We start from the raw sequence: 17,285 nt of genomic DNA, 5'->3' as shown, positions 1-17,285 counted from the left end.
GCTATTACTAGCAATGGTAACATGGAATAGACTTAGTTTTTGGGTCCTTGCCAGGTTCTTATGGCCTGGATTGGCCACTGTTGGAAACAGTATGCTGGGCTTGATAGACCCTTGATCTGACCCAGTATGGCATGTTGTTATGTTCTTATGTTCTCATGCCAAACATACTTATGGCACAAGCTGGTTTTTATTTTTTCATTTTTGCTTAATTGCCTTCTGCAAGATGCCCATCATTCGGATCAGTGAACCTTCTACAATGAACTGACTACACATCATCTTGCTTCATTGATCTGATTTCACATGAATTATGTTCTGAGAAACATACTGTAGAGAAGCATGTCAGATACGGAGAGACTGCATTTGCTGCAGTTTCTTTAGCAGGCTGAGTTGGTTTAATAAAAATGGTGAGCAGTATTAGAAAGTAATAGAGGGGGGAGCCCAGAGAGAGCGCGGTGAGACACGGGCCCTGCTCCTACCTGCATCCATTTGGAGACCTACCCGGAACAGCCAGGACTCACGGGACGTACATCGGAGAGAGCCCTGACCCCCCCTCCGGTTGCGAGTGGGTGGAGCTGGAGGACTTTGGAGGAGGAAGTCTGCCCATAAATTCCCGGGCAGACGGCGCATCGCCGCCGTCGGCGCGCGCTGCCTAAGCCGCGCGCTCCAAAGGGGCGCGCGGCTTGGACCGGCTTAGACCGGCGAAGACGCGAAGGCGCCAACCCCTATTGCTGCTGGAGAGAGCAGAGGTCCGTGACAACCCACTATCTCAATTGAAGTTCGTTTCACAGGAAGAGTGAGTAATAAAGTTGTTATTTGTTTGGACTTTCTATTTTAGTAACACTTTATGTAAAATGCCGCATTCAAAGCGGAAGGGAAAGGTGAGAATGGATGCCTCGACCCCAACGGCACCTCTCCCATTGCAAACTACAATGCCAACTTTTTTTCCACCGGTAGAATATATAACCCCGGAGTGTCCCGCTGTAAGAGTGGGGGATGAGCAAACCCCACCCTCACTGGGAGAAGTGAGTCTCAGTCCCGGGGCTCCAATTATGCCTCCTTCTCCTGGAATAAGCAATGTGTCTGAGGTTTTCAGCTCGACTGCTGTACGGATTCCGATATTGCAGCCGAGCCTGTTCGAGGAGGACCCTGGCTCATTAAGGCTTCAAGAACAGGGTAAAAACTGTGAGAGTTTTTCCCTTAAAGAGGTGCAGGATTGTGGAGAGGTTATTGTTAGACCTAAGACCTTTTTACCACCAAAAGGTTTGGCAATTAGTTCCCCCTTGGGGAACAACGTGAACCAAGTACAAGGGGTAGATGTTTCTTTACCTCTAACCCCTGATACATTACCTGGTATGTCTAAGCCAGTGACGGTGGAAATGTTATGGTGTTCCATGAATATGTTACAGAATAATATTATAAAGCTAAATGAAACTATTAAAGAAATGCAAAATGTATTGGTAAACTTAAGTCCCACGGTACAAAACTATGGGACGGTTTTGAATAAAGTACAGCAGGATATTTCTTCTGTGGAAAAGGTACAATCTACGATTATTAAAGGGGAATTGGCCTTGAATAAAAAAGTTGAAGTAATAGAAAATTATGTTAGATATACAAATTTAAGAATTGTCAATTTCCCCAAATGTCGTATGGTCTCACCTAAAGAACAATTAAAAAATTATTTTTTAGAAATTTTTACATGGACCCCTGATAACTTTCCACAAATTATAAATGCTTATTTCATTAATGAAAAGAAAATTAATACAGAGCAATTGGAACTTTCCCTAAATATAACAGACTTGATTGAATCATCATATACTACCCAGGTGGAGTCGAGGGGCACCCTTATAGTTAAATTTGTAATGTCTTCTGACAGAGATAGAGTCCTAAAGGCGTTTATGTTAAAAAGGGCCTCTCCCTATCTGGGAGAAAAAATCTGGATATATCCAGATGTCTCTAAAGAGACACAAGAAAGGAGGAGAAAGTTCATTGCTCTGGCTAAAATAGCTAGAACTTTTGATATACAAATAATGATTAGATTTCCCTGTAAATGTGTCATGCGGGTGGAGGGGGCAAGATATGTATATTATGATCCGTCTCATTTAGAGAAATACTTGGAAGAGCGGAGAAACCAAAGGGAAGGGAATATTGTTTAAACCTACCCCAGTTGGTAAAATAAGTGTAATATCTACCTAATTCCTGATATAATGGCAATCCCTATGGATTGAGTTTTTCTTTTTATGTTAAAACTATTTTGCTCAGGATCCCCACATCTTGTTTTGTAACTGGTACCAGGAACCTATGTTATTTTTGGAGAAATTGAATTTATGTATGTTTTTCTTACTATAAGAAGGTCCTGTGTACCTGAAAATATTCAAAAGATTGTTTTTGAATAATGTAAAGTTCAAATATTATTGTTGTAATTTTTGAAAATTTATAAATAAAAAAAAAAAAAGAAAGTAATAGAGGATGCTGGAAGTGTCATATATCAGGTATACTATAGCTATAAATATTAATTAATTATAAACCTGCCTTGATAATTTATGACCATACTGCTGAGATAACATGATTTAAAGAGACCAATGTTGTTGTTCCAAATAAGAAGAATGTTTAGTACAATTTAACACAATATGTCACTCAATATTGAGCAGAATATTATGCAAAACTTGATTTATGTATGTTGCTACCATGTTTGGCTTATATTTGAAAGAAAGGATCATGAAATATAAGAAGTCTACAGAAATGTTCCATCTTGCAAACTGGCAAGAAGGCAGCTCTCCTATCTGGTGATAGATACAAGTTGGAATTTCTCAGTTGTAGGGGGATTACACTACTTTTTTAAAGAAACAGAATAAATAGGTAAAAAAGAACTTCAACTAATATAGCATAAGGGGCTAATCATTTTTTTTTCATGTAACAGCAAAGAACACAAATCTATTCAACCAATCTAGAGATCAGACTGGACATTGCAAGGCGTTTCATAATTATAAATGTATTCAATTGTAAAAAATGAACTGGAAAACAGGTGAAAATAAAAAGCTTCCCCAAAATGCAACAGCATGGAGCCAGAGTCGAGTTGCAACAGTCAGGTTAATATCTTTACCATTAAGAAGTACATTGCTTTCCATTCTCGATGCAACTGCATTATTGTGTAGAACACATATAGCAGATATAAAAAAAAAGAAAAAATGCTAGCCCCGTTGATATTTATTTATTAGTCTGATGGAATTATTGCTTTTCATTTGGGTGTCTTAAGTGCTGTGCAGGACTAACCTGCAGCCTGACATGTTCTGTGCATTTTGCCAGTCTCTTCCATTGTGGGAATTGTAGGGTAGCTGAATTAATGCAACTGTTGGTTATCACAAATAATTGACAGTCCTATTTCTATGAGTAGTTCTATCTTATGACAGAGAAGAGACTGAGTACAGAAATACAATATTATTGTGATATTTTTGTTTTGTATTCAGTTATGAATCTTTGTATTGGGAAAGTCTCCCCTCATTTTTTCCTCCTCTTTTTTTTATACCGCTGTTCTTGCTATTTGGATTAGAAAAAGGCTATCTGAAAGCCCTGGAGAAGCTGGATTGCTCCATTCTACCAACTACAGTGGTTTGAAAAGATCCAAAGGCTAGAAAATAAAATATAATAAACTCAGGAGCTTGACAAGACCAGGTATAGCATGAGATCTGTCAATCAGAGGATTAATTTTATCTTCAATATCCCCTTACAAGGTCATAATAACCATTCAGTTCACCTAGCATTAGCAAAGTACTTTCTTCCCAGCAGGGTGATCATGGGATGAAAAATCCTGGCAGTGGCATGCTATCCTCCGGTGAGCTTGCTGGAGGGGCCTCTCCTTCTACCTTGCTCCTTCTTTCCCTCTCTTTTCCTTCTATATCTTTCTCGGCAGTCTCTTTCAACCTATGCTGACTTCATCGTGCCTCAGCCTCAGGAAACAGTACAATTTCTGCTACTGCATGATAATCAGAAATAGATGACTGATATTGGGCCTTTTATAGTTACAGGAAGTTGGTTTTAAATTAATACAACCTTTTATACTTGCTGTGATTTTTTGAAAATCTGAAAAATAAAATAAAAAAAAAATAAAAAAAAAGTAATACAACCTCATGCAACATAGTTAACGTTTTAGCCTTAACATACTTATTTAGTGTAGGTGAGTACATAGTGTATTAGTGGATAAGGAGTTAATTACTCCCTCATTTAACTAGTTGATCATGTTTACCTTTAGCAAGGTCATGGTACATTTAGTATTATCACATTAGTAGTGTTTTCTGTAATGCATCTTGGTACAGTCCACACTATTTAACACACACATGAAAGATATTTACTGTGCACATTAAACTTTAGAGCAACTACTACATAGCTCCCTAAATGAGGACAGTACTTTGTTTCAAATGAAATTAAATGATTGCCTCTCTTATTCATGACCATCTTTGCTTACATGATACTACAGAATGCAACATTTTAATATGAAATACAAACATTTTCATAAACATTATGTATTACCACAGCACAAAGAGGTAGATTTTAAAAGCCTTGCTTGCGCAAAAATGGCCATATGCGCGTAAGTGGGCAGTGCGAGAGCTACACAAACTAAAAATATATGCACTATTGTAAGGAGGGGGCACGTTGATTCAGGGTGAGTTTTTGGAGGTGGATTGGGGTAGAGGGGGTGTTGTTACTAGGGATGTGAATCGTTTTTTGACGATTTAAAAAAATCATCCGATAATTTTTAAATCGTCAAAAATCGGTACAGTACGCGATACAATAGACATTTTCACGATTTATCGTGAAAAATCATTACTCCTATTAGTGTCCACTAACGGGAGTTATTTGGGGGGAGGGTGGGAAAACCGGCACACCAAAACAACCCCTAAACCCACCCCGACCCTATAAAACTAATCCCTTACCTTCCCCCACCCCCCCCGAACCCCCCCCCCCCAAACTTTTTCACAAGTACCTGGTGGTCCAGTGGGGGCGCGGGGACCGATCTCCCGCTCTCGGGCCATCGGCGCCATTTTGGTTGCCACTCAAAAATAGGGCCGATGGCCCGATTAAAAAAAAAACCACCCGACCCTTTAAAAATGACCCCTTAGCTTCTCCCACCCGATCCCCCCAAAACATTTTTAAATTACCTGGTGCTCTAGTGGTGGTCCCGGAAGCGATCTCCCGTTCTCGGGCCATCGGCTGCCAATCATAAAGATGGCGCCAATGGCCCTTTGCCCTTACCATGTGACAGGGTATCCGTGCCATTGGCCGGCCCCTGTCACATGTTAGGAGCACTGGCTGGCCGGCACCATCTTTAAAGATGGCCACCGCCATTGTAAAGATTGCCACCGCCATCTTTAAAGATTGCGACGGCCAGCCAGTGCTCCTATCATGTGACAGGGGCCGGCCAATGGCATGGATACCCTGTCACATGATAAGGGCAAAGGGCCATCGGCGCCATCTTTCTGAATGGCAGCCGACAGCCGGAGAACAGGAGATCGCTCCCGAGACCACCACTAGAGCACCAGGTAATTTAAAAATGTTTTGGGGGGATCGGGAGGGTGGGAGAAGTTAAGGGGTCATCTTTAAAGGGTCGGGTGGGTCTTTTTTTTAATCGGGCCATCGGCACCAATTTTGAGTGGCAGTCAAAATGGCGCCGATGGCCCGAAAGCGGGAGATCGGTCCCCGCGCCCCCACTGGACCACCAGGTACTTGTAAAAAGTTTTGGGGGGGGGGGTTCGGGGGGTGGGGGAAGGTAAGGGGTCAATTTTAAAGGGTCGGGCCTCACTAAAAAAAAATTAACGATGTGAATCGGAACCGATTCTGATTCACATCTCCAGCGATCAGATTTTTTTCTCCCTCCAGCCGAACCCGATTGTTAAGACGATTGGGCACACGATTCACATCTCTAGTTGTTACAGACACATTCAGAGGTATTCATTGTAAAATTGACATCATTAAAGAATTTTAGACCTTATAAGCGATGAAAATTGCAATAAGAGTTGATTTATACACTGCAATATCTGCTAGCTGCATTGTACAAATCATCACTATAAGGACTAAAATTCTTTAATGATGTCGATTTTACAATAAATACCTCTGAATGTTTCTGTATCATCACACCCCCCAAACCCCAACCCACCTCCTGAAAACTCAGTCTGAATCAAAGTGCCCCCCTTACAATGGTGCATATATTGAGTGTTAGACTGAGCCCTATAAAGAGTCTCTCTCTCTCTCGGCTACAGACATAGGCACATGAAAAGTATTTTAAAACCTACGTATATACCGGTACTTTATAAAATAACACATTTCTTTGCTCACAGCACGTTTATAAGTACATACTCCACCCTTTTAAAATCTACCCGAAACTGTAGCAGTTTTAAGGCACCTAATGTAAGGACATATTTAGGACAGGTCATTTATTACACATTATACATATTTGTAAGCAAATGTTTTCAGTCATGTTGCAATGTATTTATACAATTATGGGAATTTTTAAACAAAGTGCTAAACCTTTTTTAATCAGGCTTCTGTCCAGGGTAAAATAATGAAACATTGTTAATTTCAATTTGGATGATTTCTATTGAAAAAGGGACAAAATAAATAACTCTTCAGTAGTCCTGCTGTATTTAAGTGCTGTATTCAATAGAATAGACCATAATATTGTGCCAATTCATTTGTTTGTTGTGGGGATTGGTAGCAAAACCTAGTACTGGCTTTGTTCCTTTATGAAAGAGAACTCGGAGCATTATATTGGATGAAGCACTGTCTGTCCTTTGGTCACTACAATGTGGGCTACCTTAGGGGTGTATTCTATTGTTTAATATTTGTATGATTCCCCTGAGGGAGATTATTTCAAAATCTGTAATTTGCTTCCCCATCTATGCAGATGATGTACAATTATGCATGTCAGATAAAGTCTAATAACCTCATTCCTTTTTGGATTCTGTTGGAAATTGGATGAAAATCAATCAACTTCACTTAAACCCTAGGAAGACATACTTATTAAGGATAAGGAAATCTGACCCACAGATTTTAACTATATATCCATCATTAGACAGAGTTATTCTCTCTTCAACCTTAGGGCCAGATTTTAATAGCTCTACGCGCGTAAATCGCCTTACGCGTGCCGGGCCTATTTTATTAAGGCCCGGCGACGTGTGTAAAGCCCCGGGACGCTTCTAAGTCCCAGGGCTTTACTAAATAGGTGGTCCGGGGGTGGGGCAGGAGCAGAGCCAGAGGCCTGTGTCAGAGGATCACGTGCCGGCAGGGTGCCGCGTGCACAATCTGCGCCCGCCTCCAGGCAGGCGCAAAAGGTGAGATAAGAAATTGGGGGGGGGGGGTAGAGTAGTGCTAGGGTGGGGGAAAGGTTAGGGGAAGGGGTGGGAAGGTTAGTTGAAGGGAAGGGAATGGGAGAAGGAAGCGTGGCTCGGCGCACGCAAGGTGCACCGTCCCCCAATTTTATAACATCCGCGTGCCTGCGCATGCTATAAAATCGGGTGTACATGTATGCGCGCCGGGTAGCGCGTGCTCATGTACACCCACGTGGTCTCAAAATCTACCCAACAATGTACACGGTTTTGGGGGTTATTATAGAATCAGTGGCAAGGGGTTGCTTTGTTTACTTGAAGAAAATTCATCATATAAGTCCTTTCTTGGACTAAAACCTGGGGAAAATGATCTATGCCCTGAGAACTGCAAGGTTAGATTATTATAATTCACTTTATATGGGCCCAAATCAGAAATCTATATAAAAAAAAAATGCCTGTATCTAGTTGAAAATGGGGCTGCTCACATACTAACAGGTATTACAATTCTTTATTGATTTATTTACTTACATTTATTAGTCGCCCACATAACACTAGCAGCTGCCACTTACTCCTTTGTCCGTCATGCCCGCACCTTCACAACTTTTTGTCAATTGCCCGCTATAAAAGTAACCACACGTACTCTGTCTTTTTGGTATAAAATGGCCGCAGCTTTTTATTTATTAAACACAACATAATAACTTTTCTGGATACCCGAGCCGGTAGTAAGTTTTTCACCGCTGCCCGCTGCAGGAACCAAGCCTTGTTCCCGAGCAAGGTGGTCATCGCCTTTACGCCTCCCGGCGCTGGCGGCTACACCACCATCATGTAGTGTCACCAGCACCACTTGTAATCCGTTTCAACCGGCCCGGGTACCCGCCAAAACATGAGGTAGGGAGGACCCTTGCCTCGTGTCCCCCCACTAATATATAAGCTGCGGCCTTTTTACCTTACTGTCTTGTGCCTCAATGGCATCCTGTAGGGTATTATTGAATATGTCATATCCAATATCTGATGAGGGTATTCCTTCCAGTCTGATTGACCCATTGATGTCGTATCTGCTGTCCCCCCATTTTTTGTATCCATAACCCAATTTGTCGATTTACTTTTTTTTTTTTAATGCCCCTATAATTTAGATTCTTTCCATTTTTGTCTCGGTATGATATCCGACCAGCATACCACGGCACTCGGGTATAGCTCCAATATCATGGCCAGGTCACTTTTTACCTTTTTTACCAAGTGCTTACATGTCCATGAACACAAGTCATTGTCCCCCAGATGCAGTATTATCACATCCGGAGCTGCCCTCGCATGCCTTAGGCACCGTAGAAAGGGCAATAACTGTTCCAAAAGCATGCCTGGCTTTCCCATCCATGCGACGACCCAACCTTTTGGTGCCAGACCCAAGTGTTGTCCATGTGGCTGCCCATGTGCTCTCTTAGCCACCCAGCGTACATAAGAGTGACCAATGACCTATGTTATACTCTGCCTCTGCTGTCCATCTGTAAGATAAAATGAACAATTCTTGTTAGCTGTATCCACTCTGTGTAATCGGACATATGTATGGACTGCCTCAGATCGCCAACGGCCAATTTTCTTTATTGCGGCCGTTTCGAGTCCCGTCTGAGCCACACCTGTGGCCGCTCTAATTCTGAATGAGTGTGTGGTGAACAGCTTTGTGTTCAACTTCATTGCCTTTACCAAGGCGAATTGGAATCTGGTTAGTGGAGTACCATCAGCAGGTGCCCTCCCCCCTCTGGCCATACTGTCAGATACTCTTTCAAGTTGTATATCAGACAAGTTTCGCACCCAGGTACCTTCTTAAGTGATAACGTAGTCCCTCTTCCTTCTTGGTCCGTCTTGGATTTATGTATCGTTATTGTTAGTTTCTCTGACGTCCACACCACATTCTTTGTAAGTAGTCTGCTAGTTCTTTTGTCTTTCTTGTTGTCCGCCACCAATTCATTGACTCTGAATGCTCCGAAGAATGCCAATGAGAGTGCCAGGCAAAACAGTCCTGTTTCAAAATTTGAAGAGTAAATGGATGATAAATGTGCCCATCACATCCTCAGCATGTTGAGTGTGATGGGATGTCGGGTATCCTTGGAAGTACCAATTCTTCTCGCCCATCTGGTCATCATCTTCTTGATGATGAATGCCTTAGTGGGGTCACTCCAACCGAGTGCCTTAGTATAGAATGCCAATGCAGACAGGCGTTTAATTATTGTGTTTCTTGATACTCCGCCTTCCTTTGCTGCGTCTATGTATTTGACGATTAGTTCATTGCTTATTGGGCCTTGCCACCATCCGTTCTCTCCCAAGAACTTGGTCATGACTTCATAACCCCAGCAGTAAGAGGTCCAAGTAGATGGGGCGACTGATCTGCGAACTAATTCCTGTGTGGTTTCAGACCAACTTTCCATAGGTTCGCTGACATTGCTGTTCTTGCTTCATCCGCTGTTTGTACCTGCTTACGAAACAAATGCCATTTAGCACGAGATAATGCATCCGCAGTGCCATTAAATATTCTCGGCACATGCTTAGCCTACAGTGTAGTATTATTTCTTAATGCCTCTAACACTATTTCCTTTAGCAAATTAACAACCCTCGGTCACTTGGCCGATTGAGCATTTATTACCTGCATGACTGCTTGGTTGTCACACCAAAATGATATGTGTTTATTTCTTATCCTGTCACTCCACAGTACCAGTGTCACCCATATTGGGAAGAGCTCTAAAAATGTTATGTTCTTGGTGAGTCCTTGCTAGCTCCATTCTTCTGGCCAGCATTCAGCACATCATGAATCTTGACAGATAGCTCCGAAACCCCAACCATCCTGTGTGGATGTTCAAATCTTCATTGGACAGCGGTGGGCCCTGTATTACCAATACTCCAATAAAGTTTTCAAGGAATGAGTTCCATATGTTGAAATTAGCCCAGTTATCTTTGGAGACACATAAGAAATGATGTGGTCATCGCACTCTCGATGTTGCTGCTACTAATCGTGCAAACCTATGTGTATATGTAAAAATTTATTTTTATGTTTCCTTTGTTAACTAAGCTGTTTCATTGTATTTGACTAAGGAATTTTTTCCTGCTTTTTCTGTTTCACTGTAAACCGGCATGATTTGCATTTAATGCAAGAATGTCGGTATATAAAAGTTAAAAATAAATAAATAAATAAATAATCTCCTCATGAATGCTATTCCCATGGGAATGACCCAGCACACGAAGTTCAATGATCCCAGAATCAATTGGGTGACCCGCAGAGTTATTTTCCTAGCTGAGGTAGCTTGTTGTATAATTATGCATAGACTGTCGACTTTCTCTTCTGGCAGTCTCAGGTGGCGGCCTCCGGAGCACCCTGCTTGATGAAACGACTCCTGTCCTCTTTTTTTTTTTTTGGAATTTCTATTCACAGTTGGGCGCTGCCCAACTCTTGTGCTCCTGGCACGCTTGGAGAATGCCAACTATGCCAACCACCATGGGACATGCCGTGGAGGGTCCCAATGTTCCCCTATGCCTATCATGCCAAGAAGGCCTCCCTCCCATTGACGCAGTTCTCTGGACTCCTATTCAGACTCTCCGCTGTTGCCAGTTTGCCTTCCACTCTCCCTCAGTCGCCTGATGTGCATCGTCTTTGCTGAACAGAAAAGCAGCATCACTCAGATTCCATTGTGCCTTTTGCCTGAGCGTACCCTCCTAATGTTCCGGTAGTGTGATGAGTGCGGGCAGACCCCTGGCTTCCCTGTCCATGGAACTGCTGCCTGTGGAGTCTAAAGATTTGAGGAAATCCCTGCTTGAGCCGGAAGTAGCCTGCTTGTGGCTTGCCCTGCATTCCTTTCCCGCCGTCACCTCATTGTCCTTCACCCAGTGGAACTCGTGCTCTGCCCTCTCCCCCATCCGTGTCCCCAGGCTCCCCTACATTGTCGTCTATTGTCTGCAGTGCCCGCTCTGTCTGGATGGGTCTGCTACCTAATCTTCACTCAGTCTCCCCTGCTGCACCCTTCCATCTCCCTGAGGAATGCAACTGCAATCACTCTCAATTAGGAAGGCTCTCCCTGTTGGTGCCGGCCGGAATCATCTTGCGACCGATAGAAATGTCCGCTCATTCCGTCACATTATCCACTGGATTTTCTCGCCGACTCCCTCCTAGGGATAGGCCAGGGACAGCTTGGCCCCATGGTACTCCCTGTTGCCCTCTAGCAAAACTTCTGACTAGTACCCACATTTGACTTCCCGCTCTGTTTTCCCCAAGCTGTATTCAAAAACACAGCTCTTGATACTTCCCGCAATGAATGAACACCTCCCCAGGCAAGCCACCGGCCACGTCCATGGCCGACTACCGAGTCCTTGCCATCACTGTAAAGTGACGTGCCTTGGTCACAAGGAGGAACAATGGGACTTGAACGCTGGTCTCATGGTTCATTGCCTACTGCTCTAACCACTAGTCTACTCCTCCACTCAGTGTGTACTCTGAGAAGCCATCGCTTTCTCCAAGCCATGCTGCTGTGGCTCCAGCTCCAGCTCCTCCTTCAACCCCGTCTCTGTCGTATGCCCCATGGCTGATGCTGTCTCACTTGCAGGTGAATCTGCCGCTTAAGAACATGCCATACTGGGTCAGACCAAGGGTCCATCAAGCCCAGCATCCTGTTTCCAACAGTGGCCAATCCAGGCCATGAGAACATGGCAAGTACCCCAAAACTAAGTCTATTCCATGTTACTGTTGCTAGTAATAGCAGTGGCTATTTTCTAAGTCAACTTAATTAATAGCAGGTAATGGACTTCTCCTCCAAGTACTTATCCAATCCTTTTTTAAACACAGCTATACTAAGTGCACTAACCACATCCTCTGGCAACAAATTCCCGAGTTTAATTGTACGTTGAGTGAAAAGAACTTTCTCCGATTAGTTTTAAATGTGCCACATGCTAACTTCTATTATCTGAAATAGAAAATAACCGATTCACATCTATCCGTTCTAGATTTCTAATGATTTTAAAGACCTCTATCAAATCCCACCTCAGCCGTCTCTTCTCCAAGCTGAAAAGTCCTAACCTCTTTAGTCTTTTCTCATAGGGTAGCTGTTCCATTCCCTTTATCATTTTGGCCACCCTTCTCCATACCTTCTCTATTGCAATTATATCTTTTTTGAGATGCGGCGACCAAAATTGTACACAGTATTCAAGGTGCGGTCTCACCATGGAGCGATACAGAGGCATTATGACATTCTCCGTTCTATTCACCATTCCCTTTCCAATAATTCCCAACATTCTGTTTGCTTTCTTGATTGCCGCAGCTTGCGGCCCCTCGACTAGACACTCGTTCACCGCAGACCCTACGTCATTTGTCCATAAAACAACCACAAACAAAGATGCCCCCGAAGGGAAGAGAGATGGAGGGCACCCCCCAGGTGGACCCCACCCCCGGTTGCCACTTCTTCTTCCCCAGCACTGACTCCCATCGGACCAGCCTTATCTCATCCCCCATGTCGTCGCCCCCATCTCGTGAGGGTCCCATCCCAACCTGACACGCACCCGCAACCGACGTGTTGCCTCCATCAGCTTGCCCGTCCGATCGGACAGCCAACAATCATCACCTAACCCTGGGCCTCTTGCACACCGAACAAAACAAAATCTCTCTCCTTTTTATTTAATTATTATTATTATTATTATTTTTTAAACATGTTTGCGCCCCCCCCCCCCCCCAAAAATGCTTGTATTCACCCCTCTCATGCTTTTCCTGTGGACCACCTCCCCCGCTCCTGCTGCAGAGACTGGATTTTTAAACCAGCGCCTTAGACCATTGGTCTCTACCAGATAACTTGCTACGTAACCATATATATATATATATTTTTTTTAAGAGATCAGCATTCCTGTAAGTAATACCTTTAAAACAAAATTTTTCTAGGATGGGCCTGTGTCCTGATTTCTACCTTCTCCCCCCAAACTACATAAATGACCCTGCAACCCTTCCCCCTAACCCCTTTTAAATGTCACACAAATGTTTCAGGGTCTGCAGGTTGGTCCCCCACATCCTACCTAGTTTTCTTTTACTTAAAATTAGGCTCTCATCTAGCACAATCCAGCGCCGTGGACTCCACACAGAGCTACCCCCTCGCGAAATCCTGTTCCACTGCCCATGCAGGACCCCCCTCGGTGCCTCCCTGCTTCTGCTGCGAATGGAGCATTCCCAGGCCCATGGCCCGCAAATCCCTCCTCCCACTCGCCTGGACCGCGACAATGGCTGTGACCTGAGACCCCACGGAGGCATAGTCTCAGACCTCGATGCCATCAACCCGGATCCCCGGATCCCAATCCCTGGGCTAGCGAGGCTCCCACGATCCCCCTGCATGAAAGAGGGTCCCAGGCGGGGAAAAGGAGCCGCCAGACTGCAAACACCTATCTCCCACTGCCCCGGCCACCAACACACCCGAAAAGGCCCTCTCACCTCCTGCTGGTGCACAATTGCTCAACATTTCCTACCTTGCCACAGTGCAATCGGCCCCCTCACCTCCCACCGGCATGCACCTACACACGAACAAGGCCCACTCTATGTGGGCGCGCGGGCGGCCCCTTCTCTTCGCCAGCATGCGAGCAAGGCTGCTCTCCTCCGCAATGCTGCCGGCAAGACCAAAGGCACTCCACCGGTTCTCCTCCTCCTCCTGATCACTGCCACGAGGCAGGAAAGCCGACACTAAACCTCCAGTGCAGTCCCTTACTCGCAGTGCAGCTCCTTTCTTTGTGATCGAGCGATCCAAAAGGATCGCTTACAACGTGCCGCGGCCCTTTAAGGGGCCGCATACAGCATCAGCCAGTGCCGCCGGCGCACCCTTACGACGTCATAGCCCCAGGGCGGGGTTACAACGTCGCCTCATCTCCTCCCTCCCTGGACACAGAAGCAGGTAGGGCGGGCAGGGGATTCCTTGGGCTGCCCCTCTCCTCCTTAGCCCGCCCTGCTCCCCTCCCCCCCTTTCTGGCCTCCGTCGATGTGCGCGCTGCCGTTAAGTGTGGGCTCCAGCCATGCGGTGCCGGGCCCACCTATTTCTAATAACAAAGTTCTGCATGGCATATACCATATACCACTATATAATAAACCAATAACAGAGCATATAATAATAATAATTCACCAATAAATTATACATTAAGGGCCTGATTTTCAAAAGCATTTAAAAACAAAACACCTGGTTTTATTCACGTAAATCAGATCTGAAAATTGTCAAAGGGTTTGTGTGTATAAAAATATAGCCAGAAAGGATACCACACACACTTATATGAGCATTGCAAAAAAAAAAATAATGGGGGGGTGGGGGGTGGATTTGGGAAGGGGAAAACATTTATGTGCAAACTTTTACACATTTAGGGCTCCCTGGCAGGTGTAAATGTGCAGGTGTATGCCACGCAGGGAATGCGCTTATTCACTAATTTTCAGAGGACTCGTGCATACGCCTGCTTTGAAAATTTGGGCTAACATTTGTTTGCACTTTCTATATATAGACTTTAGCCCTACATCAGCTGATATAAAATAACACTCCCTATAAGACAGAAATTTAATATTAATATAAACAACCAAATTGCTTAAAAATTCCAAAAAGTTGCATGATCATATTACTCCAGGTTTAAAGGTGTTACCGATGTCTGTCTGTATTTTATGTAAGGCCTTAAAAGCCTTACACAAAATAGGCTCAGTGTATTTAGATAATCTTTTAATACCCTATATTCCCTGACAAGCACAAAAGAAGGTTTCCTGGCTATTCCACCACCAAGTAAGATTTGTTTAACCAAAACGAGGAGTTCTGCTTTTCTTATGTGGCCTCTTGTGGAAGCCTTTACCAATATAAGTTAGATTATTGGAGGATCATTTGATTTTTAAACACACAATCAAAACATAGCTAGATCAGAAAGCATTCAACTAAGTGGTTTTTCATGCATTTCCAGAGATGTTATCACATACGATCTGTTATTTGTGCTTCTTATTAGAGTTTTATGATTTTACTGTGGTTTCTTGTACCTACTATTTTATATTTCATGTACAGTTTAAATTTTTTTATGGAATTTAGGAATTGTGATTCTGATGCATCTTGAGCTATTTTTGAAAGCTGAGTAGTAAATTAAATAAAAAATATTACAAAAGACTTTCAAATGCTTTGTAAAGAAAGCTATGTGAATTTTACTGTAAAGTATAAGCGAATTAAATTCAGACAAGCATGAATACTGTGCATAAGGAGGGCAATATTCAAAGGCATGTATCTAGATAAATAGAACTGGTTGAAAATTGCTCTCCTCTCAGCAGGTAAAATGTAAGTGCGAGCATGCATACTTTAAGCTTGGAGTAAAACAGTGTGCACATATGACATTTTCAAAAGTAGATGCACTGTTTACACCCCCCCTTCCCTCCAACTTCCTCCTGTCACCCATGCAAATAGCAAATGCAAAGTACGCAGGTTCTTTTACCACATGTACTCTCTGCTAATTTTCAAAGAGAAACCACAGGGTGCATACGGTAAAAGTACCAACTTAAAGGTGAATTTAAAAAGTAGGACGCACACAAAAATTAGGGGCTGTGCAAACATGTCAGGCTTGCGTGTGTCAAGTCATTTTAAAAGCCACCTGGATACATGCTTAAATGCCGTTGCACATCTCAGAACTGCTCCAAAAGAGGAGGGGCATGGGCAAGGTCTGGACAGGGCATGGGCATTTCGTGACTTTCACCAGAAATGTGCGCTTAAATATTTGTGAGATCTGGTATGTGCCCCCTGCTGCATAACTTTACTTCTGCGATGGATGGCGTGTAAGTCCAAAAAAAAAATAGCAAGCCATTTTGGAGGCATTTAAAGGGTCTGAGGAACTGGGGGTGTACAGGCTATCCAACCAAGTGAGGTTGAGGACCTATCTGTTAACTGGATGAACTGGGAACAAACAGATAAAACTGGTAAATGCATCGGCCCGCGTCCCTTTTAAAAGGGTGCACGCCCACATAAAATTCAGCGCATCTGTGTTGCCAGCCATGCTAATTTATAGCATGCACGCATGTGTGTGTGTATGTTACAAAAAAGCCATATCCCTGGGTGTGGGCCAATGAACACGAGCATGTCTGCCCATGCGCAGTTTAAAACTTACCGTCATGATCTGCAATTACAGAAGCTGTTTGAAAATTTTCCCTGCATGTACTACACCTTTATTGCTTTTTGTTTTTCAATATTAGTGTTGCAACAGATAATATGTATGCAGTTAGTAGATGGGAAGTAAGCAGAGACGTCCAAGTAAAGAAAAATCCATTTTTGCCTTTTTACCATAGTCCGCCTAAAGTTTTTCACTGTACATGTTGCAGTCTTTTTCTATTGTCATTTATTTAAATGTTCAAATATTGTAATTACTGCAATTTTCTCTGCTACTTAGAACTGTTAGACAAGAAGTATGATTCATACAGCACAAAGCATAATTTATGTTTAGTTCTACATTTTTTTATCTATTATATATACAGTAGTGTTCAATTGATTTAAAAATGACAAAGCATTTAGGACTTCATTAAACGTTGGCAACATCTGAAACATCTGGTGTAATGTATCTCTCAGGACTCTATTGTATCGTACCTTGATGGCAAGAGCTAGAATTCTTTGCAGTTGTCTAAAAAAAATATAGCAGTCATCTATAAAACTGTTTTAGTAATAATAACTTTTTAAAATGTATATTCTGTCATTTGTGGTGCATAAATGTGGATTTTATTCAGGTCCTGTAGGTGTTTCCCTATCCCTAGAGGGCTGTTTGTACCTGAAACAAGGAAGAGTGAAGTGACTTGCTCCTCCCCACCTTTAGAAAAAGACTTAAGACTTGGCTGTTCAAGCAAGCCTTCCCTGACTCAAACTAATGCCTTCACCTTCTACATATTTAAAACAAGCAGCTCATCTCCGTCTCCTTGTACATAGTTTTTAGCCATTACTAATCTCTTTCCTTTATCTCCATCTTCTCCCAGTT

The 17,285-nt window shown here is 43.2% G+C and overlaps 1 protein-coding gene across 3 annotated transcripts in view; it reads right to left on the bottom strand.

Annotated features, from left to right (window-relative positions):
* CLSTN2 (calsyntenin 2) overlaps positions 1-17,285 on the bottom strand; it is a 1,635,505-nt gene that overhangs the window by 116,214 nt on the left and 1,502,006 nt on the right. The gene's annotated exons all lie outside the window — the stretch shown is intronic.

This window comes from Rhinatrema bivittatum, chromosome 9 (genome assembly GCF_901001135.1).
Source record: "Rhinatrema bivittatum chromosome 9, aRhiBiv1.1, whole genome shotgun sequence".
NCBI lineage: Eukaryota > Metazoa > Chordata > Amphibia > Gymnophiona > Rhinatrematidae > Rhinatrema > Rhinatrema bivittatum.
The sequence above is the reverse complement of the archived record's forward strand: the minus strand, read 5'-3'. Positions and strand labels throughout refer to the sequence as shown.